Source organism: Petaurus breviceps, unplaced genomic scaffold (genome assembly GCF_028583685.1).
Source record: "Petaurus breviceps papuanus isolate PSGF00001 unplaced genomic scaffold, PetGlider_PUasm1.0 174, whole genome shotgun sequence".
NCBI lineage: Eukaryota > Metazoa > Chordata > Mammalia > Diprotodontia > Petauridae > Petaurus > Petaurus breviceps.
The window spans coordinates 44,178,953-44,204,502 of NW_027185761.1; the positions used below are offsets into that span (position 1 = coordinate 44,178,953).

The window sequence follows — 25,550 nt, forward strand, 5'->3', positions numbered from 1 at the left end:
GAAAGTGAAAATTGTTTTTTTTGTTGTTGTTGGTTAGTCTTTCTTCAGTTGTGTCCAACTCTTTGTGACCCCCTTCCAGGGATTTTTTTTGGCAAAGATACATTCCTTCTCCAGTTCATTTTGTAGATGAGGAAAATGAGGCAAACAGGATTAAGTGACTTGCCCCGGGTCACACAATTAGTAAGTGTCTGAGGCCAAATTTGAACTCAGGTCTTCCTGCCTCCAGACTCAGCATTCTATCCACTGCACCACCCAGATGGGAGAATCCATTGACCGAAGTGTCTGCACAGGGAGTTTGGCCCTGGAAACTCAAGAATGAAATTCTGAAGACACAAAATATTACACTGAAGAGGAAGAGGGGGCAGTTCAGCACAAGGAACTCTTGGACCAACTTAGATTTCAGAAAGGCACAGATGGTCACAGGTAACTGAGGCTGAGGAGCAAGCAGGAGCTTAGTCCTGTGTATGCGAAGAGTGTTCTGTAACTTTGTCACAAATGCTAAGGAATCAAGGATTTATTAGCTCCAAGAATGCCTGCCTAGGGTATATGGGATGATGGTAACAGATGAGTGTAAAAAGGCAGAGCAATTCATGGCCTATTTTGCTTCTTCCTTCTCTTTTAAGGAAAATACTCTTTGGACTGAGGATACTAATATAAGAATAGCTAACATTTATACAGCACTTTAAAGTCTGCACAATGTTTTACATAAGTGTTCTCATTTGATACAACAATTCTTGGAAGTGAGTGCTACTATGGGCAGCTAGATGGCCCAGTGGATAGAATTCCTGGCCCAGAGTCAGAAATACCTGAGTTCAAATCTGGCCTCAGACACTTGATAGCTGTGTGACCTTGTGCAAGTTACTTAACCCTGTTTGCCTCAGTTTCTTCCCCTGTAAAATGAGCTGGAGAAGGAAATGGCAGACAACTACAGGATCTTTGTCAAGAAAACCCCAAATGGGGTCACGAAGATTTGGACATGACTGAATAATAATAAAGTGCTATTATTTTCCCCATTTTACAGATGGGAAGTGAGTGCTGTTATTATCTCCATTTTACAAATAAGGAAATTGAGGCTGAGACTAATGACTAATAAGTGTCCAAAGAAGGTTTCAAACTCAGGTTGTCTTGACTCTATGTCCAACACTATCTCCTGGGCCACGCTACTGCCTTCTAGTTTATGGTAAGTCTTTGCTTCCTTGTAATATGTTCAGTTTCAGGCTATTGTGCCTGGATAAACTTCATGCTACAGTAGTACAAGAATTGGCATTTGTGATTGTTGATCTTTGAAAGATCACGAGGGCAGGAGAGGTCTGACACAAGAAGAGCTAGGTTAATGTACTAATGAAAAAAGAGAGGAGGTGCCCCAATCTGAAAATACAGGCCAGTGAACCTGACTTCTCTCTTCCTGACAAAATTCCAGAATGTATGGAGTATCCTAAAAGTCTCAGTGCAGCTTTTTGTGAGTTTTTAGAAAAGGAAGCAGTGATCACCAAAAGCTAGTATAACTCAATCAAGGGCAGATCAAGACATTAAATTCATTCTTATTTTCTGATATGATCATTAGATTGTAGATCAGGGAGAGACTGTAGATACCACATACACTACTTGGATTTCATCAAAGCTCCAAGTTAAGTCTCCTGTATTATCCTTATAGATGAGATAGAGAGACGCCGATCTCTCTGATAATATAGTTAGATGAATTTGCAATCTTAATATAAAAATATAAGATACAAATTCTGGTAAAGTACTAGCAAGAAAGCAGGAGATTATTTTCATTTCTCAAGGGAAAAATTGTTTTCCCCCCTGATATATGTGGGCCCAATGACACTTGCCCTCTGCCTAACTTCAAAAGCCTAATGAAAAACTGAGACTTTTGAACTTGAGAGCACCATCAACACTGTTTATACAATGTGGTTAGTGAGGGGAACTGGCTTTTTTTTTCCTCCAAAGCAAAATAGTCTCTTTAGGCCACGTGAGTTTAGACCAATAAAGTATTCTATTTATATGGAGCGTCACTTAGAAAGAGAACACTTTATAATCTGGTAAGAGATTTCAGAGTTTATGCCTAGTTTTCAAAGACAAATTTCAGAGGAATTCACCAGGGCTCAAAATGTGCTTGTTGGGTAATAGCCATCAGTCAGTCAATAAGCATTTGTGAAGCGCTAGGCAAAGGATACGAAAAAAGACAAAAACAGTGTCATCTTTCTCAAGGAGCTCACATAAGTAACTGTGTGACTGTGGGTAAAAGTAACATAAATAACCACATTATATACATAAAAGTATAAATATATATAATATACAGTTACTTACACGTTACTTCCCCTTATCAGTATGTGAGCTTCCTAAGGACAGCAGTTTGTATACACACACACACACATAATATATACACACACATATGTATACGTATATATACATATATGTAGAGAGACAGAAAAAGAGAGAGGGAGGCAGGGTAGCTCAGGGGCACCATGGTGCACAGGGCACTGGACCTGGAGTCAGGAAGACTTGAGTTCAAATCTGGACTCAGACACTTACTAGCTACATCACCCTGGGAAAATCCCTTCATGACTGCCTGCCTCAGTTTCCTTATTTGTAAAATAGGGATGATAGCATCTATCTCCCTACTTGTTGTGAGGATCAAATAAGACAATATTTGTAAAGCTCTTAGCATAGTACAGTGCCTGGCTGTGGTAGGTGTCATATAAATGTTAGCTATTAGACAACAACAACAAAAAGTAATCTCAGTTGGAAGCCACTAGCTTCTGGGAGGACATGGAAGGGGCTTCTGTAGAAAAAGATGAGATGAGGATTGAGGCTTGAAGGAAGTTGGGGAATGGAAGAGGAGGAGGCAGCATTGTGGAGAGAGTTTTCTAGGCATAAGAGAGCAAATTCAAAGGCTCAGAATCTAGAGGAGATGGGGTGTCTCTTGTGTACTAGGAGCAGCACATGGTCAGTATCACTGGGTCCTAGAGTGTTGGGAGTAGAGTAGAGTGTATCAAGCCTGGAAAGGCAGGCAGGCGCCAGATTGGGAAGGGCTTTTCAGTGCTAAACAAAAGACTTATTTTCCATTTGATCCTGGAGGGATCACTAGAACATAATGAGTACTGGGGTGACATGACCAAACATACTTTAGGAAGATTGGCAGCTGAGTGGCCAATAGATTGTAGGGGGGGGGGGGAGCTGGAAGAGGGGAGAAGGCTATTGCAAGAGACCATACTTGGATTTCTGAAGGTCTCAGATGAACTGCTTTAAGAATCTTTATTTTGCTAAATGACCTCCAATAGCAGAGACTGTTGTGATCAATAGAGTTCCAGTTAGGATTTTAATGATCAAAACACACAAGATGGAGTTTGCTTTTGAGGTCACTTCCCCTTTGAAGACACAGCTTCCAGAGTGCTTCAGAATGGTTTGGAAAACCATATCATGGATCCACTCCTTGTTCAGCCTCTACCTGCCTTGGCTACCTTGAATAAGTCACCCTCTGTTTTTGAGTTTCCTCTTTAAAACAAAAATATTCGATTAGGTCATAATAGCCACCATGTATCAAACACTGTAAGCTTTGCAAAGCAGTTGACTTAAATGATCAGATTTCATCCTCATAACAACAGATAGGTACCCTAGGAATCATTGAGGAAACTGAGATTCAGGGAGGAAGGCTAAGTGGCTCACCCACAAGCACAAAACTTAGCAACAGTCAGGGATGGAATTCAAATTCAAGCATCCCCTTACAGCAGGTTGCTGTGTTCTTTCCGCTACAGTACTCTTCTAGGCCAGGGTCAGAATTTGGTGAAGTCGAGTCCACAAGACAGATGGCCAAAAAAAGAAAAAAGAAAGATCTTCTTTTACTAGAAAATAGCAAAGATACAGACACCTCACAAGGATACATCAAGGATGCACCAATGAGTACAATCCTCCAGGTGACCCAGTTCCACCCAGGGATGGGCTTGCTTCCGGAATCCAGAGCATCTCATACAGGAGTGAGAAGTCCATCAGGTCCAGAGAGCCAAACCCTATTTTTGGCTCTGACTCCCATTGGTATAGGGAGTATTCGTCTGAATGAAACCACAGAAACTTGAATTATTGAAAAAGTAATGAGAGCAAGGAAATTGCATGGTTCTTTTAATAGACTCTAAACTTCTCCCTGAAAGGAAGGCTCGCCTTTTTGATATTAAGATTCTGCCGATGACATTGGATATCTGTGAGTCGTGGAATGCTGCTGTGGTTTCCAGAGAAATAGAAGGTTATAGGTTTAGAACTGGAAGAGACCTCAGAGATTATAGAGCCCAAATGATTCATTTTACAGATGAGGAAACTGAGTCTCAGAAAAATTAAATACTTGTCCAAGGTCAGCAGGTAGTAAGTGTTAGGGGACAATTTGAAGACAGGTCTTCCTAGACCCAGTTGAAGTTGAAGATCACCCAAAGGGCAATGGGGAGGTCCATGAAGAATGTGAGCAGGCTGAAAGGGAACATAAATGAGGAATTATGTAGGAGGTGTATGAACAATGTCATTACATATTAGCATAATTGGGGGGAAAAAAGATGTTCTTATAATGTAGTGAGAGCTGAGCACAAGTGATAGACAATCTGTGTGCTCACTAGGATCCAATCAGTGTGAAAACTAATAATATTAGGTTATAATAATAGCATTTATAAAGTGCTTTAAGATTTGCAAAGCACTTTACAAATGTCTTGTTTTTCCCTCAATGAAACCCTGGCAGGTAGGTGCTATTATTTTCTTCCCCATTTTACAGGTAAGGAAACTAAGGTAGAAAGAGAAGAAATGACCTGCTGTAAGGTTAATGGGATATAAGATCTTCCCTGACCATTAATAGACCTCAGGTGGAAGTCATTAAGGGAAGCTTGCTTGGGGGGAGGCTTGCTTGTAAGAAGGCTTTCACACCTTTTGTTAATCTCTAATTAGCTACTGAGTCAAGAGGGTTGTGATGCCCTGTGGCTCTAAAAAGGCTATATATACTCTGGGGATAGCATTTTGCTTTGGGGCTCACTCATTGGAAGAGTGTTCCTGTGATGTGACCAGATGAGACTCTGGGTAGCTGTTAAGGAGCCCCTCAACTCCACCCCTGCTTTGAAAAACCCAAATGTTGGTGCTTTTATCTCTGGTAACTATGTATGTATTGCCTTGGTCAAAAAGTTGGATCTGTGTTGTTGATCTGTGCTAATTTCTCAGACAGTTAGAAACCCTGTCTGTTGGTTTTTATTTCTCTGCTTGGATTTTCTCTATTTTGTTTGGATTTTCTCAGAAGTTCAAGGTGCTGATTTTTCCCCTGAACTAATGAATGTAATTAAAAAAAAAAAAGATTAAAAGATTGTTGACCCTAGTAAAGCAGATCTAAGAATCTGTGCCAGCAGACATCCTGGGTTTGCCAGTGTGGTTGCTGCTACACCTGCCTAGGGTTGCAAAGCTATTAAGTGTCTGAGACTGGATTTGAACTCAGATCTTCCTGACTCCAGGCCCAGAACTCTATCCACCATGCCATTTGGCTGCCTCATCAGGAGAATGAAAAGGAGATCCAAACCATTTTGACTTTGGGCCCCGTATTATCCACCCTGAGGCCAATTTCTAGGAGCACATGGAAAAGAGTAACACAGGATAGACAGGGATGGATCAGTTAGCTTTGCTTCATTGAAAGGAATAGCTTCATAGAGGAGATCATAGATCCCTTGGAGTATTAACTAGGACAAAAGATTAGAAAGAACTGCAGAAGATGGCATAAGGAAAGAGGACAAGCAGTGGGGAGGTAGTTTTGTCCAAAGCTGGCTACAGTGCTCTTGCTGTGAGTGATTTCATGGCAGTGTGTAAGGTACCCATGTCAGGCCTCCAAGAAGGGGTCATTACAACAGCATACCAAGAAGCAATGTGGGTATAGTGGCAAGAAATGGAAGATGGGAAACCAGAGCCCTTATCCTGGCCCTGTGAATAACTTATGATATATCTTTGGGTAAGTCAGTTCAGTGATCTAGGACTCAGTTTCCTCATCTTGTAATATGAGGCTATTGATGATCACTCAGGTTCCCTCCAGCTTTGGTTTTCTAGAATAATCAGAAGCTTCAACACAGAGGGAAAAATCATAATAAGCCCTGACTTCAACAAACTTACATTTTATTGGGAAAATCAGTATATGTTGATAAGTAAATGAAGAATATACCAAAAAATTAAAAAAAAATAATTGGGGGAAGGAGGTAAAACTGGAGGAAAGAAAAAAAGTCTCTTGTAGGAGGCAGCACTCAAGCTGACCCTTACAGGAAGGCAGAGGCTCCAAAAAGGGGTGAGGGAAGAAGAGTGAGTCTTCTAGATGTGGGGGAGAGCCCATGCAAAGATACTGAGGGGGGAGATGTCAGGTCATGGAAGGTAAAGAATTCTAGGCAGAGCTACTAAGGTTAAATTGGAATGAGAAGAGGCCAGAGGCAGGGAAACCAGACCCCTTTGGGGCAACATAAGGGCTTTTGAAGATAGCTGATTGTCCCTTGTTATGTTATGTTATGGACTCCATTATGCAGAGGGGTGGTTGGGTTGGGATGTGGCAGTAGGCTGATGGCTCTCAAAGGGTATCATCCTTCCATCAGAAACTCATGGTGCAGCAGCCCTTTGGCTGGAAAGATGCTGCGATTTTCTTCTCCTCTTGAGAGGTTCAGGCTGTCTCCCTTGGCCCAGGCCTACCTTTTATTCATTTGTTTGTCTCCAGCATCTCTGGTATCTTCTCAGCTCTTGCCTAAGCTATGTAGCTTTGATCTTTAAGCTTTATTTATTTATTGGTCTTTAATGTTCTTCCTTCCAAAACCTGAAACAGACTTGAAATGCTTCAATATCAAAGTGCATTGGTAGCAGGGGAAATGACAGCACAGAAGAAAGATAGGGGGAAAGGACTCAGCAGCTGAATGTGAAGATAGGGGGAAAGGACTCAGCAGCTGAATGTGAAGGAAAGAGGGAGGGAGGGGCAGTTCAGCATTTGGATAGAGCACAGGGTCTGGAGTCAGAAATACCTGAATTCAAATCCAGCCTCAGAAGCTTATTAGCTGTGTAACCCTGAGGCAAGTTACTTAACCTATGCTTGTCTCAGTCTTTTTTTTTTTTTGTCATGTCTGACTCCATTTGGGGTTTTCTTGATAAAGATACCAGAGTACTTTGTTATTTCCTTCTCCAGCTCATTTTACAGTTGAGGAAACTGAGGCAAACAGGGTGAAGTGATTTGCCCAAGGTCACAAAGCTAGGAAGTGTCTGAGGCTGTATTCGAACTCGGGTCTTCTTGACTCCAGGCCCAGAGCTCTATTCATTGGGCCATCTAGTTGCCCTGGTTTGCCTCAGTTTCCACAATTGTAAAATGGAGATAAAAATGGCACCTGCCTCCCAGGTTTGTTGTGAGGATCAGATGAGATATAACTGTAGAGAGCTTAGCACAGTAGCTGGTAAATAATAAAATATATGGGGTAAAAATAATCAATTAATGCTTGTTATCCCTCCCCTCCCTTTCCCAGTGCTTGTTAGGAAGCTGACTCAGACTGGTCAGATAACTTTGATGTCTGACCAAGCTCACCATCAATGGGTATATTAGTAAATGTGGAAAAAATGCCAAATTCCCAGTAATGGCACTTACTCTACAGGCTCATTGTGAGGACCAAATGAGATAATATTTGTAAAAAGTCCTCAGCACAGCACCTGGGACATTCTCTATAGATGCTGGTTCTTTTCCCTTCCCTTCCCTAGACCTGGAGTCAGGAAGACCTGGGCCCCATCTACTTTCTAGCTGAGTGACCCTGGGCAAATTAATGGACTTCTCTGGGCCTCTTTCCTTCTGTGCAAAATGTGGATACTGATGCTTTCTTTCTCCACAATGCTGCTGTGAGACTCCTGAGCATGTAAAGCAATGTCAGTGGGAGTTATTATTGTGCACTGCTCTGATTTTCAGTTTTCTTCTCTGTAAAATGGGGAGGGGGGTCGATGGGATGGCTCCCGAGGTACCTCTGACTGGCCCCCGGATCCCCAGACACTCTCTCTCTCTCCTCATCTCCATCTTCTGACTTCTTTCAAGTGACAGTTCAAGGCTAACCTACAAAAAGTCCTAAAGCAGCTCTGATTCATCTTGCATATGCCTTGTTTACAAGAGATGTTTGTCTGTGTCGCCCCCATTAGACGTTCTTTCCCCTTTCTTTATATCCCTACTTAACACTTGTCCTCTTCTTAACTCAGTGCCTGGCAGAGTATGGGTGGTGTCTTTTGACTCACACATAAATTGGATTTAAGTGAGGCTGAGTTTTGGGCTCACTCTCCTCCAATGTCCAGTGGAAGACAAAAGTCAGGACAGCTGGCAATGGCCTGGGCTTTGCTGGATGACCTTGGGGTCTTTGCTTCCTGACCAAGCTCTAAGTGCTCAACAGCACCTGCTTCAGCTGCCTTCATGGCCACTGGACCAAACTGTTCTCATCCATGCATTCTTCACATGCTTGGGGTAGACACCCCCCTAACTCGCTGACAGATCTGAGGCCTAGAGGTCAGTCTCAGACTGGGTTAGCCCATCTGCCAAGACGTTTTACCAGAATGTGGCTGCTATACCTTACTGGGGCCACAGGTGAGAGTTGGGTGGTGGGTGGGCACGGAAGGTGGATAAGCAGCCCTGAAAAGGGCTTGCCAAGCCCTCACACCAGAGGTTCTAGTCTTCTCTGAACACACTCTATGTCCCACATAGTAGGTGCTTATAAGGCTTGCTGACCAACTGAGTGCCAGTACTGAATCTTTTGTAATAAACAGTAGCTGGCGTGTAAAGTACTTTACATATGTTATCTAATTTGATCCTCACAACAGCCTTGTGAGGTAGGGAGTATTACTATCCCCACTTTACAGATGAGGAAACTAAGGCTGAGAGAGATTTAAAAAAAACTTGCCCAGGGTCACAAAGCTAGTGAGTGTCTGAGGCAGCATTCAGATCAGGTGTTCCCAACTCCCAAGTCCAATGATCTATCCATTGTGCCACGAAGCTTCTAAACAATGACAAAATCATAAGCAATAAACAATAATCAGTAATTAATGGTCTTCTGTGTCAGAAGATTTCCAGTGGCACAGTCTAGGAATCTGTGCTTGGCCTTGTATTGTTCAATATTTTATCAATGCCTTCAATAAAGATATAGATGGCATGTCCATCAAATTGACCAGTGTCACAAAGATGGGAGGGTATACACAGTGAGACAGATCCAAAAAGAAAGAGAGAGGCTAGAGCCCTCAGCTGAATATCCTAAGGTAGGATTCTTTAGGGACAAATGTAAAATCTTGCCCTTCAGTACAAAACATCATCTTCACAAGTAGAAGATGAAGGATACATGGTTAGACAGTCGCTATTGTGAAAATATCTAGGGGTCTTGGACAGCTAGGGTGGTGCAGGGGATAGAGCACCAGGCCTGAACTCAGGAAGACCTGAGTTCAAATCTGGCCTCAGATGCTTACTAGTGTGTGACCTTGGGTAAGTCATTTTACTTCTGTCTGCCTCAATTTCCTCATCTGTAAAATGGAGATAATAATAGCACCAGGGTTGTTGTGAGGATCAAATGAGATATTTGTAAAGTACTTAGCACAGCAGCTGGTAAATAGCGGGCATTTAATAAATGATCATTCCTTCCTGTTCTCTCCTTCCTTAATACTTTAAGGAGAATGAGTTAGACCTGGCAGATAACTGGAAAGTCCCCAGAGACAGGGGATATTAATAAATGTGGGAAAAATGCCAGATGCCCAAGCATATTTAAGTCATTTCAGGAGCTACTATAACCCTCACTGCTTATTACTGTTTGGCAAACCCATGAGAGAGGCAGCCTGGTCTAGGGGATAGCTGGCCTTGGAATGGGGGAGACCTAGGATCAAGTCCCTGCCTTGGACACATCCTGGTTGTACAGCCGTGGATAAGTCACTTCCTCTCTGTGCCCCAGGCAAACCCTCTCAGATGATAAATTACAGAACATTTCCTGGTCTGCATTGGTAAAGGGAGTTTTCACCTAAAACGCCCTCTGTAACAAGGGGAGATCACAGGCACACACACACGAAGCACTGTGGGCCTCCAGGAAATCCAATGCTCAGCACAGTGCCTGGCACATAACAGTCCCCCAAGAAATGCTTGCTGATTGACTGACAGCCTCCCACTCCTCTCCACGACTAATTCATCCCCTCATTAATTCTTTCTCCAGATTCAAAAGCAGTCTAGTGGGTGTTGAATATTCTCAGAAATTATTAAAATTGCATAAAGTCTCTAATCTGCTTAGCCTTCTCCCTGGAGGAAAACCAGGGATCTGTTCTCTTTTGGACTAACTTCCTCTCTCTCAGTTTCAAATTGTGAGTTTACAGCTTATAGGCTTAGACAAAATCACAGATGATGTCCATAAACGAGTAGGATCAAGTAATGGAGAATGACATATACACATTCCAACAATACATAGAAGGTTGAGACAGGGCTCACAGCCTGGATCACTTCTTTCTCTCAGTCTATACCTTCCTCTCAGCCAGCAATGAGGGGAGGGGTGGGTAAAGAAAGGGATTAAGATTTAAATCCAGGGGCTCCAGGGGCAGTGGGTACTGCTGAGGTGTGAGTTCCAGGGTTGAAGTTATCCAGCACTTAGCACAGTGTTTGGCACATAGTAGGCATTTAATATGTTTATTGATTGATTGATCTTCCAGAATGAAGTCTAAGGGAAATGCAGCCCAGTGGGAAATGTTGAGATTCTCATAATCTATTATGTTTATTTTTTAAAATTATTTTTATATTTAAAATTAAATTTAAGTTATATTTAAAATTATTTTTAGAAAGAATTTTATTCAGTAGAGCAAAACCCAGCCTTAAAGGACTGTAGACTAGTGCAGTGATTCTTAAACTGTGGGTTGAGACCCACAGTTGAAGAAGTGCTCAAGGGGTCATGAGTAGAAGTTTAAGAAGCCCTGCCCTAATGAGGTGTTTTCCCATGCACATTTTTTTTTTTTGTGGAAAACATTTTATTGTAGGTGGAATGGGACACAGCTGGACACAGTAAGTTAGATGATTCCAATTTTGTTGGCAACATCTAAAGCTTCGTAGTCTGGAGCACGGACATAGGCCTTCTTCTCTCCATCAGGCTGGATCAGTGTGTCGACCTTGGCCACGTCGATGTCATGCAGCTTCTTTACGGCCTGCCTGATCTGATGCTTGTTGGCCTTGACATCCACAATGAAAACTAGGGCGTTGTAGACCTCAATCTTCTTCATAGCAGACTCAGTGGTCAAGGGAAACTTAATGATGGCATAGTGATCAAGCTTGTTTCTCCAAGGGGCACTTTTCGGAGGGTATTTGGGCTGCCTTCGAAGTCTCAGTGTCTTGGGTCGCCAGAAGGTGGGGGATGTTGGGATCTTTTTTTTTGTGACTATGGACACCCTTCAGCACCGCCTTCTTGCCCTTCAAAGCCTTGGACTTCACTTCTTTCTTGGGGGGGGACAATGGCTTCCTTCTTCACCTTCAGCGCCATCCTGGGGGAAAGGGTCCCCTGTACATTTTAAGAGGATACAAGATTCCTTGCAGCCAGAGACCATCCTCTGATGATTAATGCCAATTGAGGCACAAGACAGGGAGAAGCATGCTCACCAAAGGTGTTTGCCTCCATCATGAAGAATGCCAAAGTTGAGATAGAAGAGGGATTCCTTAGATGATCAAGGCCTCCAAATGTTCCTGTTTGTAGATGATATTGGATCAGTTGTATGAAGCTCCAGCAAAGTGAAGTGTCTTTAATGAGATTTCTCAGACATTCACAAGAGTTCAGGCTAATAATCCACACAAGAAAAAACCAAGTGGGTCAAGAGAGTCTATTGAACAGACTGTAATGTGCATCTGGATGGGCCAGCCTGTTAAACTGGTGCCTCATTATATGTAAATCAGTCAGATATGGCAGATCTACAATGAGCAGGGTCCAGAGTTAAGTAGGTGAGATGGAGGAGACTGAATTATATTTAGGAAATTGCATTGTGCTTTCAGGAATCCCAAGGTATTCCCTAAAACAAACTTCTCATACCTCCATCTTTTTAACTCCAGTAGTTTCCTGCTTTTGTTATTTGGGTGTGAATCCAGAAACACTAAAACCTCTCAAAAACCAAAACTTCGGATCAGCCAAAAAGTAATGGAGAGACTCTGACTGGGTATAATCAGGCTGCAATGTATTACCAGTGATGATTTATGGACAAGAAGTGGCATAAAAATTATCCAAGAAATATACAATCAAAAGAGGTGGCAGGCCAGTCAGGTTATGATACCAAGAGATAAGAAATGAACGGCCTGGCTGTTATACTGAACAGCATCATATAGCACTCACATAATGCTAAAAGACTGAGAAAGCCTTCAGCACACGGAATGGTTCCTTTCTGGAGGACTGGTGGAAGAACATGGACAAGAATCACACAGGATGGGAAGGTATGGTCTTCACTGATGGAGTACCCATATGGCTATGATTACAGAGCATATATTGACATTCTTAAGGGTTTGGCAACACCTCTAAATTTGCTTTTTACAAAACGGGGTGGCAACCTTTTGGAGGTGGTCTGATGAGTTGCCAACCCGTGCTCTTCAGATGGATAAGACTCTCCTTAGTGATTTGAAGGGAACAAAAAGTTACATTGACTTTCCCTTGCAGGGATATAGGTTAGTAACGGCAGCAACCGTGTGGACCGCTTGCCAGCTAGTGTGGCTTAGTTGGCAGTAGGATGGATCCCTCTGGGTTTGGCTGAGACCCAGTGACAAGCCAGACTAGTCACATGACCCACAAAGATCCCAGAAGTATTTAAGGGAAAAGAAGCAGTAGAACCTTAGAGAATTATGGCAGAAGACAACAGATAGAAATATAGGAGGCAGAGAGGCTCAGACAGGTGTCAAAGAGGGTGGGAGGAATGATAGCCCAAGTACTTGAATTGTGCTAAAAAGTCGAAACAGACTTGAGGTGGGTTTGACACTGAATCTCCTAATCTGAGGATCCATGGGACTCAATTCTCAGGTGGGATCCTGTGGGATCCTGTGGGATCCTGTGGGATCCTGGGATACAGTGGTCCCAACTGTAAGGGCTGGAAAGATGTGGGACCAAACATATAGACTGACAATTATACCACCCTGACAATCTGTGCCTTAAGAGTTAGCCTTTGGGGGCAGCTAGGTGTCTCAGTGAATACATCACTGACCATGGAATCAGGAGGACCTGAGTTCAAACCCAGCCTCAGACATTTAACACTAGCCCTGTGACCTTGGGCAAGTCACTTTACCCCAATTTCCCTGTCTTCCCCCCTCCAAAAAGCAAAAAAAATGTTAGCCTTCTTCTATAGATAACTCCATAGATCTAGACCTGAGAGGGGCAATGAAGCTCATCAAATCTAACACCCTCATTTTGCAGGTGAGGAAAATGAGGCCCAGAGAGGTTAGATGATTTGCTCAGTCACACAGCTAGTAGGTGTCAGAGGGAAGACTTGAACTGAGGTCTTCCTGATATAAAGTCCAGTCTGTTATAAATGAAGTCCTTCTAATCACTCAAGACATACTTCGAAGAGAACTGGGATTTTCTAGTGACTGACAGCCTTAGCTCTCTGTCTGGCGTAAGCCTGATTAATACTGACATCTACCCCATGGCAGGTGGTGCCAATGGAAAGTTCTAGAATAGTATGATTTAACTCAGTACCATCCCCAGAAGAACAAGAAGACTGCTACTGGGAACTTTTAAGTAGGAAGCAGGAATTAGTCTCTGGTCCATTGTAGATGGAAAATCATGCTGCTAGCTTTGCAAGCTAGCCAGTCTCTTTTGGGTCCTGGAGCTCGAGAATAAGAGGTCTGCATTCATCACTCCATAACTGAGGACAGCCCAGTAATCTGGTTTCTGATCTATCTTGAATGTTTATATCACTATTTAGGATCTGTTTTCAAATTGGAGTTGTCATGGGGTGGCTGCAATCCATCTTAATGTGAAGATGCTGGAAAAATCCTTTAATGTTATTTGTTATCTACTGGTCGACATAAATTCCTCCCCAGGACATTTCTGGTGATGGCAATCCCTTAAAGCAATAAGTGAGTTACCATTATTATTACTAAGTTCTGTCTCTTTTGCTGGTTCCTCTTCATCTTTCCAAGCTCTTGAAGTGGGCTTAAAAAACAGAAAAGGCATTCTTGATGGGATTATTGGCATACCCACCCTTCTCTCTCCCCACCTCAAGATTTCAGGTCTGTGTGCCTATTAATCATAAACCTATCTGAGCTAGACCAGAGTGACCTGGGGAGTTCAGTTTCAGGTGTTAGAGTAGTCTGGCCTCTGCTCTAGATACCTGTCTTGGATGATTGTCTTCTCTGTCACTCCTAGGACTATCTGTGGGTATAAGTCTGTCTTGTAATGGTCTCCTGCCTTATTTTTATCCAGGGGATTCCTTCTTTGGCCACCACCTCCCAACACATATTATATTCCCTTGAAATGTAAGTTTCTTGAAGGCAGAGATTGCTTCAAATTTTTTGTTTACATACCGATTACTAGTGAGGTATTTGGCATACTGTAGGTGCTTAACAATGCTTGTGGATTGATATTCAATCCAATCCATCCCACTGGAGTCAGTTAACCAGCACTTATTATGGCAATGTGGGCACTGAATACTGCAGATAAACCAACACAATCATTCTTTCTGGTCCTCCTTGGCTGCCTAGATTTCAGTTGTTTTCTGGGTTCCTCATTCCTCCAACATGGCTCAACTGTGATTTCATCAATTCTGCCTAAACTTGACAACGCTCCCTTCCTTGGCTCCTTTGATTTTCTCCAAGAGAAATCAGGTCAGCCAGAGCTGGCAGAAGCCAGCCCATGTCAGCTTAGCCTTTATTGTCTTCCTATAGCTCAATCATCAAATTTCATGGGTGAGGCTCAGATGGGGAAACCACTGTGGCCTGGAAGAGCTCCTGCAGCTGGCCAAGGACAGGGTGAGGTGACCGAGGCAAGGCCTCTGCTTAAGTCTTAGGCAAACCTCTAAGGACAGGCATGTGGAAGAAATTATACTTTTTGGTTTTTTTTGTTTGTTTGTTTTTTGGAGGGAATCCACTTCATGCCTCTAAGGACAGAGATTTTTTTTTTTTTTATAATTTCAGCAGTACTCAGTTTTTATTTTCTCAGACTAGATCACATTTTCCCATTACAAATAGTTTCCTTTGTAAAATTCTTTTCAATGATATCTTTTGTTTTAAGATCACTTTCAATTCCAAATTTGCTCAAGACTCATCCCTTGCGACAAGTAATAAAAAAGGAGGGAAAAAGGAAGAAAACAGCAGCAAAACGAACCAAAACTATGAGCCCAGTGTGACAGTTTATGCCTCCTCTGCATGGAAGGGGTGGCGATCCATTTTCTCTGCTCCTCTTTGGGTCTAAGCTTGCTCTATAATTACGTAGCATTTCATTTTGTTTGTTGTTCTTTCTATTTAGTGTTTGTCATTGTAGATATCATTTTTCCTGGTTCTGCATGCTTCTCCATAAGGCTATATTACTTATTAAGCTTGCCAAGATACAGTGTCTGGATGGAAAGAGGATACAGGAATAACGGGGTAGCATCCATGATCTGAACTTGGATCCCTAAGAGATTAGGTTACTTCCAAGGCCCTTGGGTCATGGTCACAATTTAGGATCTTAAAGTGGAATTTTAAAAAGAGTAGAAATAGGTCCTTCTCCCTAGGACTCAAAAACATCAGATTGTCCCCCAGAACCTCATATTTTAACTGATTAGTTTCATTAGTGATTTGTCTTTAACAAACAGTGTATGTGTGTGTTTGGGTGTATCTTATAAAGTATGTTCTGTTTCTGTAGTCAGGGAAGCCTTCTCCTCTGAAATTGTGGGATTATGTAATTCTGTGAGGTCTTAAGAGTTAAATCCTCTGTGATTCACCAGAAGTGTGATCTTGAGCAAAGATGGCAGTGGAACCCTCGTAATCCAATGCCAAGTTCAGTGACCTTTCCATTATAGAGTGCTCCCTCAGATTCTTCAGTGGTTCTTCCTTTGGGATGATGGGATTATAGATTCACAGCTGGAAGGGACCTTAACAGGTCTCAGATAACCTGACCAATGGTAATAATAACTCTGGACTTCTAAAGGTGGCAAATGGAGTTCACCTATATCTGTCCTTACCTTATCACCCATAAGCCTGGGTATTAATGAAAAATAATGAGACTTGGACAGTGAACTATTACCTCCTTTTTTCAGCATACTTTTTAAAATCTTTTCTTCCCACAAAAGTAGAAACCATTGCATAACCTAGTGGCATTTACAATCAAAATTTCAGAGAACATGTGAAGATTAGGGCTGCTCAGCTCATAATTTTATTTATTTAAAATGTATTGTTTGTTAAATGTATTTAGCAAATAAATTTACAAATACAAAAAAACCCCAAATGTATTGTTATTGTTAAATAAATAAATGTATTTATTTATTTGTTTAAAATGTATTGTTCATAAATATGAACTTCTTAAAAACTCAGTCCTTGAAGTCAAATGAATATATGTAATTTTTTTCTTCTCCTTGCCACATTTCTTAATCCAACTATTAATGCTACACTGTTGAAGTAGCTTTGTATGTCAGATCTTGCAAATGTTTCTATCTCCAGAGAAGATCTCCTACTGGGCAGGCAGCTGGTGGATAAATTCCCAGACCCGAACTTTTTCGGTGTGTAGCTTGGATAATGTCTGTGAACAGAATCCCATCTGGGGCAGTGAAGAAGAATGGCCTGAATGAGCTTGAAGCTGGTTTTATTCTTTCTAAACATGAAATAATGATCCACCCCACTTTAAAAATATTTTTTTCCTCCTCTTTTGGGTTCATTTAGAGGGAACAATGTGGTAGATTTCCTTGTTTAGGAAATTACAATTATTTGAATTCTCTCCCTTGAGAATTCAGTTCAATGTAACACGCATTTGTCTAACATCTGCTCTATGTCAAGCACTCAGCAAGATATTGGGAACAGAAAGACAAAAAAAAAAGGAAAAGAAACAATCCCTTCCCTCATGAAGCTTACAATTGAGTGGGTGGTGGAGATAATATGTACATAGGAAAGTGAGTACACAAAGTACATGGAAGGAAAATACAAGGTGATTTCAGCAAGGGAAAATACTGACAACCTGGGATGTGGAAGGAGATCAGAAAAGGCCTCATGTAGGAGGTGGCACTTGGGGTCTATTTTGAAAGAAGCTAAGAATTCTACAGTGGGTAGTTAGGTACCTCAGTGGATAGAACACAGGGCCTAAAGTCAGGAAGATTCCTCTTCCCGAGTTCAAATCCCATCTCGGTCACTTATTAGTTGTGTGACCCTGGGCAAGTCACTTCACCCTGTTTGCCTCAGTTTCCTCATCTGTAAAATGAGCCAGAGAAGGCAATGGCAAGTCTCTCCAGTATCTCTGCCAAGAAAACCTCAAAATGGGGTCATGAAGAGTTGGATGTGACTGAAACAACCGAACAACAAGAATTCCAAGGTGGGGGGATGGGGGGAAAGAGTATTGAAGGTACAAGTGACATTGAAATCTTGTGCAAAAGCATAGGAAATGGGCATGTTTTATATGGAGGAACCACAGATGGACCAGTTTGACTGGAATATACCATCATGGATGATGAGAAATAATGCGAGAATGATATGCTGGGGCCAGATTGTACTTGAGATTCCAGACAGAGGAGTTTTTTCCTTTATTCTAGAGATAGAAGAAGATGATCATTCTAGTACTGCTCTACCATCAGGAGGGTGTGTGGTTGAGTTGTTTGCATTAAGATTCCAGCCCCTCACTGCTGAGTGGTTGGGGACAGGGGATGGTTTAAACCAAGATCCAACTGGGTAAATAGGAATTCAAATCAAGAATAAAGCCCTGAGTTTCCAACTGCCACTGACCTAGGAGGCAGTATGTTATTAACTGAATTCAAAAGCAAAAAGCTGAGAGCCAGGGGATGTTCTGCCTGGGGCAAGGTCAAGAACATACCTCTGGAGAGGGAGGGAAACAAGAATTATTTGTGATCCTTCCTCTGGGGAGTGAGGTGGGTAAGTACCAAATAAGGTTATTCTTTCATTTAGTTTTGCTTAACTATTTTTCTTGGTTACCAGGGAGAGTAGGAAGGAAGGAAGTCAGAATACAGAAATTACTGTAATTTAAAAATGAAAGGCTCCAATAAAAATATTTGGAATAAATAAAATTTAGAGAAATGGTCAATGATCAAATTTATGTCATGCAGGGTTCTGGATTATTATGGTGGCATACTAACAAAGCCCTTCTTCAGGTGCTGTGACTCCCAGCTGTGGCCTGGGTCTTTCTTACAGATTAATTTGCCTTGGGGCAGCTAGATGGTACAGTGGCTGGAGCACCAGGCCTGAAGCCAAGGAGACCTGAGTTCAAATGTCGCCTCAGACACTTTGTAGCTGTGTGATCCTGAGCAAGTCACTTGGACTCTATTTGCCTCAGTTTCCTCAACTGTAAAATGAGTTGGAGAAGGAATGACAAACCATTCCAATATCTCTGCTAAGAAAAACCCAAATGGGGCCATGGAGAGTTGGAAATGAATGAAATGACTAAACCGCAACAAATTTGCCTTGATCTGGCTCCACAGTCTCCCCTATTCCTTCTGGTGATCAGGGGGGAGGGTTAGAAGAGAAGTCTACTGCCACAGAACAGGGCTCCAAAACTCAAGGGACTAACTAGTGCTTCACCTCTTTAGCACAGTAACTTGCCTCAGATACTGCCTAACTACAGAGCTTAACTCAGTTCCTGTTTACTGAGGGACAGAAAACCTCCAGAGATTGATACCTGTTCATTTATTCATCCACTCAACAAATATTCATCACTTATTCTGTACTGCTAATCACCAGACCAAGGGTGTCACAGGGAAAACGCTAGCTTCAAAGTCAGAAAACCTGCATTTGAATTCTAGTTATTAGGCATCTCTCTGGGCTTATGTCAAACTCACTATCCAAGCCTGTCCCAAACCAAATTAAAATACAATAAAGAAGTGTTTAACAAAATGAATAAAAATACAGTACAACATAGATAATGTTAATTTGTGATTTTTCTTAGTCAATACGCAATCCACAGGGATCGCTTTTTCTTTGAGTTTCCAGTTTTAAATCCGTGATCTTATCAGACATTTGTTTTTTTCATTGGCTGGGGTATGAAAACAGACTTAAGAGATCCTTGACTCCATTAGCATATGCAGACACTTTCTCCTCCCCTCAAAGAAGACCTCAGCCCCTCTTCCCTAACTCATTCCTATTCTCTTAATAGATAATCTTCCTGAGTTGCTGGGACCTAAACTTTTTTGTTGTTGTCGTTAATGCCACATCCTTTTAAGAGATAAAATGAGTTAATGTGTTTGTTCTACTTTCTTTCAATGGGAATGTCAAGATTTGATGTTCCCAAAAAAAAGTGATGATAATAACAACTGACATTTTTATAGTGCTTTAAGATTAGTAATGAGATATAAATGTATTTCTCCTTTGATTCTCATAACCCAGTCAGGTAAATATCACTGGTATTATTGTCCCCATTTTACAGATGTAGAAACTGAGGATGAGAGAATCGGGATCAGTGATTGACACATAGTAGGCATTTAATAAATGTCAATTGATTGAAAAGTCTCTTGAGTTCATGGTGCTCTAAAAAGCCCTGGTTGTCAGAGGAGTCAGAATGCTGAGGTTCAGATTTCACCTCTGACCTTTACCTGTGTGACATTAAAGAAATCACTTCATTTTCCTGTCATTTTTTTTAAATCTGTAAAATGGGGAGAGGAGAATAGGGCCTAATAGAGTTAGACTTGGCCTCTGAGATTGTTCTAGATCTAGATCTGTGAAGTATCAGAAGGTGGATTTGAACCAAGGTCTCTCCAGCCGCCAAGTCCGGCTCCTTCCCCAATATGCCACGCTGCCTTTTGTGGTGCCAGTGGGAAAGAGGATAATAACTGGTTTAGAGGCACTGGTTTGGCTCGCCCTTGCTCCTAATGCTAGCAAACAAAAGGGACCATCTCCAGTCGTCCTGATCTATATCTGGCCACTGGACTCCGATGGCTCCTGAGGAGAAAATGAGGCTGGTGACTTTGCACAGCCCTGCCTCCCTGAAATCCAATTCACTTACATGTTATGGCATCACCTTCCGGATGGTCATGGTCCTCTTTGAGAACAAAGGACAAGCAACAGCAGCAAATAGTAGTTAGTGTCAGCATGGGGCCCTCGGCCACTTACAACTCTGGGAGTTTCATGATCCGCACTTCCCTTCCGTGCTCATTTCCCAGGTCCTCATCAGTGGTCTTGTTAATATGAAAGTATCTGATGTCTCAGGATGGCACATCCAATTAAAGCCTCATGAATTCTTAACCCTTCCTCGGATCACAGATATAGAACTAAGAGGGGCCTTCAGAGGGTGTCTAGTCCAACCATCTCATTTCATAGACGAGAAACTGACACTTGCTGAGTTGATGTGATGTATCTAAGGTCACACAGGTAGTACATATCAGGTGGAATCTGAATCCAGGTCCTCAGACTATGCCCATCGCTCTTCCCACTATACCACGATTTTCCATGGTTTAAGAGAGTCAGCTGAAGAATTCTGAGTATTTCTTCCACTCCGGGTCCATGGAGGCAACTCAGCAACTCTCCTTGATTCTGGGACATAATGGTAGGGGCCCGGGGGCATCAGAATGCTGCCTTTCACCTCCTCCTCTCTAAATTGACTCACCCTGGACAAGAGTGAAAGATGCAAATCGTCCCATGCACTGGGAAAATGGAATTGCTCTCAACAGCAATAGTCCAATCCCTACCATCAGTTTACAACCTGCATAAGTATAAATATAGGAGTTATGTACACTCTGATGCTTGAGACAGGATTTGACAAGTGTGGTCCTAGTGAAGCATGAGGAGGAGGCACTGGACATGGGAAAGATGCCTGATTGCCAGGTTCAACCCGAAGCCTGACTACGTTGTAATTGCTGGGCTATGAATAGATTTTTATAGCCTATATTAAGATGCTTTCAAGCCTGATCTTGGCCAAGTGGAACCACATTACTTCTGGGGAATGGGGTAGGGAAGGGGTAGCAGAGAGGTGGCTGCAGGGACCAGAGGAAAGATACAGACACATTTTGTACAATCTGATCTCCTTTGTGCCGTGTCCAGCATAATGAGCCTTACATATTTAGTAGACTTCCAAGGGCATTGTTGTTTAAACATTCATGCACAAAGCTTCAGTTGCAGTGGGATCTGTTACCTGACCATGTCTGAGTCAGGTCTTCATCTTGTAAGCCATTTGTTCTTCGCCCTGCGGCTCTCTCAGCTGAGTAAGCTATTTGGATGTTTCTTTACTATATAACAGATGGATTCTGAAGGGTTTTGTAGTGACTGGAGATGCAGCGTAGCATGGCAGATAGAGGCAGGATAACCTGGGCTACAATCCTGCTTCTCCCACATGCCATGTGTGTTAACCCTGGTGAAATCTGTGGGCTCCTTCTCAATCACACTTTTAAATGAATAAAATAAATTACAAGAAGGAAATCAATACTGAAATATAGTCAGCAGCATGTTTGTAAATATTTAACAATCAGCTCTGAAAAAAGAGGAGACCTTCTTTGATTGTTTGACCCTCACAGCCCGTGAGAGCAGTACAGAGGCATTATTATCTTGACTTTAGAGATGAAAAAACCAACAGGTTAAGTGACTGGCCTAGGGTCACACAGCTAGTGTGTGAGGTGGGACTCAAATCTGGCTCTTCCTCATTCCAAGGCTAGGGCTTTACTCATAGTAAACACTTAATCACTGCTTCATTCTTTCATTTCAATGTCCTATGCCCTTATGCCTTTGTTTTTTGCTATTGCTCAAGGTTACACGGCCAGGTGTTTCTGGGTGGGTGTTAAGTGTCTGAGCCCGGATTCGATCCCGGCGCTCTTACTCACTGAGCCACCTGACCACCTCAGTAATGATATTTTATTATACCTGGAGATCGAATCCCGGGCTCAGACACTTAGCACCCACCCAGAAACACCTGGCCGTGTAACCTTGAGCAAGTTACTTAACCCCAATTGCTTTAAAAAAAATGATATTTTATTATGTATATTGTGCAAAAATGTCAAGTACTGGGGGGAAAAGAGACATGTCGTCATGGAAAATACTGAGTTCCAAAAAAATGCTGTGTTATTTTGGGTCATTAAAAAAAAAAAAAGCTCATTGCTGGTACTAGATTGGCCATAGTTCACGGCTTTTTATTTATAGACTGGCAAGAAATTAGTCCCTATTTTCCCATTTGTTGCTTCCAATGCTTTTCTTCCCCCTTTGGCCCCTCCCCTGGCTACCTTTCATTTTTGTATTATAAACTGTGGGGGACTTCCTGGTGGTACCAAGTTCCCAAGAGGCTCATGTTTCAGTCTGTTGTCATTGAGTCAGAATAATTGAGTGGTTGAGGCCATTCAGCTCTGGGTTTTACAGCGTACACCCATACATGAATTTCTCTTCAAACATTTCACTGCTGATGCAGACCCAGAAGTTCTCTCTCAGTCAGAAGATTTCCACAGGAAATCTTCACTTTAGGTCCTCACTCAACAAAACCATTTTAATCTCTGTCACCAACACCGGGGAGAATTGCCACATGCTTGGCTGGAAGAAACCAGAAGAGCTGAATCAATGAGTGGATTTTCATAAAATCTCTGTACTTCACCCCACAAAGGAACCTCAGGTAATGGACAGGGTTTGGAGAATAGGGAGAGATAAGTAAATACTTTTCCCCACATCAAGTATTTGGTGCTCATCCAAAAAGCCACCTATTCCAAGGGGATTTTATCCTCACCAACCATCCTTCCCCTACTGGTAATTCCAGCCCTACCTGTTTGTCATTAGAAGGTGAGCTGCTTGAGGTCAGGGATTGTTCTATCCTTTGGGGTTGTACCTCCATCATTCGCACAGGGCCTGGCACATAGTGCTTAATATATATTACTTGGTTGATGGATTAGAATGAAACCAATTCAATCTACACAAAACAGGAGCCACTCAGGCCTCACCCATACACTGGGAAGATCTGTTCTCAGCAAAACCTCTATGTGAAATTTTCATGCGAAGCTTGCCTTTTCAAAAAAAAATGTGATTCCTTTGCTTCCAATGAAACTGATTTTATTTTAACATTCATCACTGCTGCTTTTTGCCACAGGTTTCTCTCCTTTCCTCCCACTCCTTGTTAGTCATTTTCGAGTAAGAGTCTTTTGTGATAACATGTTTTGGGCACATAGGTGGTATAGCAACCTGCCCCAGATTTCCCTCGAGTGCACCCTGTAATTCCCAGGTCTGTGGTATTCTTAGCCAAAATGCATGACGTCTCTCTCAGCAATTAACAATGGTTTAGACTTTTTTTTTTAAAGTGACTGCTTGGTGCAGATTTTTTTTTTTAATATTCCTGGGGGTGGGAAAGTGGTTGGTAGTTGACACACAAGCCCCATGGTTTCTAGCATCAGTTTGTGGAAGAAGGAACATGTTTGCTCGGTGAGCTGGATACAAGCTTATACATGTTAAGATACTTCCTGAAACCTACATAATGATTGTTTTCTGAGCATAATCTCAGCATGAAGGAGACGTTGCTTCAGCAGCATTTCATCAGTGGTCAAGAAGCTTTGATTAACGGGTACAGGGGCTCTCTCCACCACAGGGGTAGATAAACTTTTGAGTTTCTTGAGATTGAGAGGTGAAGAGATATTATCTTTTTAGCTAACATTTTTTATAGCCCCTACTCGGTGTGAGACACTGTACTAAGCTCTTTAGAATCATTCTCTCATATAATAATAATAACTAACATTTACATAGTGCTTAGTATGTTCCAGGCACTGTGCTAAGAAGTATTTTACAATTATGGTCTCATTTGATCCTTACAACAACCCTGGAAGGGAGGAGCTTTTTACAAATAGGGAAACTGAGGGAAACAGCTGTTAAGTGACTTGCTCAGGGTCACACAGTTAGTAAATGCTAGGAGTGGGATTTGAAGCTAGCTCGTTTGGATGCCACTTTTCTGTTATTTCACCTCAGCTGCCTTGGAGCAGCGGATAAAGCACCAGCCCTCTGAGAGTCAGGACAACCAGAGGTCAAGTACAGTTTCTGACACATACTGTCCTCCTGACCCTGGGCAGGGGATCTGGCTTTTCAGGGCCCACAAGCGACTCTCGAGAATTATAAGCTACAAAAATGGAAAATCTTCAGTGATAGAAGGAATATCTTTACTGGAAAGGAATGCCAGTGAAATAATGGATACAGACTCCCAAAACTGGCCTGGGAGTCAGAGGGCCAGGCTTGGATCTAGAACAAGGCATTTCATCTCTCTTGGCCTCAGTTTCCTCATCTGCACAGTGGCTTCTGGGATCCCACCCGACTCCAGATTTTATAACTCCCTGAAAGTTTTCTCCTTTCTCTACCAACATGTACCAGGCAATTCCAGGGATCTGCTGTCCCATCAGTCTCAGCCATCCGAGCCTCCTCATCCCTTCCCTGCGCTCCCACGGATTCACCCCGGGCCTCCTCCATCCTCTCCTGACATTACAGGGACCCTGTGGAGGCATCAGGAGCGCCCATCACTTCCAGGCAGCACCTTTAAGCTGCACGGTACTGGGCACTGGGCCCGTGCTTAACATTCACTGCCTGACTGTTTAACCCGGGCAGCTCGCGGGGAGCCTAGAGTTCAGATCCAGCCTGAGACACTCACCAGATGCGTGACTTCTCTGTGCCTCAGTTTCCTCGGCTGTAAACCGCGCCGGACGCCCGCGGAGGCCGGCGATGACGGCGGTGACGCGCTCCGGGCGCCGCCTGCAGCCCGGGCCTCCACGGCTGCCTCGCCCCTCTCGCGGCCTTCCCTTCCAGGCTGAGCCTTCGCCAGCTCCGAGAATTCGTGGCCGTCCCGGGCCGCAGCGGGGCTGCCAGGGGTGGGGGCTGGGCTCTGCCGGTCATCCGGGGCCTCCCAGGAAAGGACGCGGGGGTCGCGCTTACCCCTGGAGTTCTCTGCGCCCCCCCGGCCTTCCTTATCTCGTGTCTCGGGCCTGACTTGGGCCGGATCCGACTTTGGGTCTGACTGTGGAATGTAAGGGGAGGCCGAGGCTCGGGCCCTTTCACACTCTCAGGTGACCAGGAAGCTACGAGGGGAGAGGACCAGAAGGCCCCGGCGCCTTCGGGGCGCTCTAGGCCCCTTGCAGGGGGAAGGGGGGGCGGGGCGCGAGGGGCGGCCTTGGCAGAGGGCACTTAAGGGGCTCAGCCCGGAGACACTGGGCGGGAGCGACTCTGCTCTCTAAGGCGGGACAAGGGCGTTCCGGACGCGGGGTTAGCGGCGCAGCGGGCGGGTCCTTGGAGCAGACGCCCAACCACTGGAGGGGGAAAGGAGAGACCCAATGAATGAAAGCGGATGGCAGTGACGTCACGGGAGAGTGGGCGGCATCTAGTAAAAGAGTGGCTTCGAGGTTTGAAGAAGGGAGCCTGTGCCTGTCACGTGGTGGGGGTGTCTGTCACATGGCGTGGTGTATGCGACACATGGTGCGGCCTGTTACATAATGTTCCCATCACA

General features: G+C 43.2%; 1 protein-coding gene across 2 annotated transcripts in view; it reads left to right on the forward strand.

The window, feature by feature from the left end:
- The window catches only part of FRMD4B (FERM domain containing 4B), a 353,851-nt gene that overhangs the window by 22,097 nt on the left and 306,204 nt on the right, over positions 1 to 25,550 (forward strand). Inside the window, exon 1 of one of the 2 annotated variants that reach the window (XM_069084138.1) lies at positions 1,047 to 1,180. The exons of the other annotated variant lie outside the window; for it this stretch is intronic. The gene's annotated coding sequence lies outside the window, so the exon portion shown is untranslated. Of the gene's footprint in view, positions 1 to 1,046; positions 1,181 to 25,550 lie in introns of those variants that run through there. 2 annotated transcript variants of the gene reach the window in all.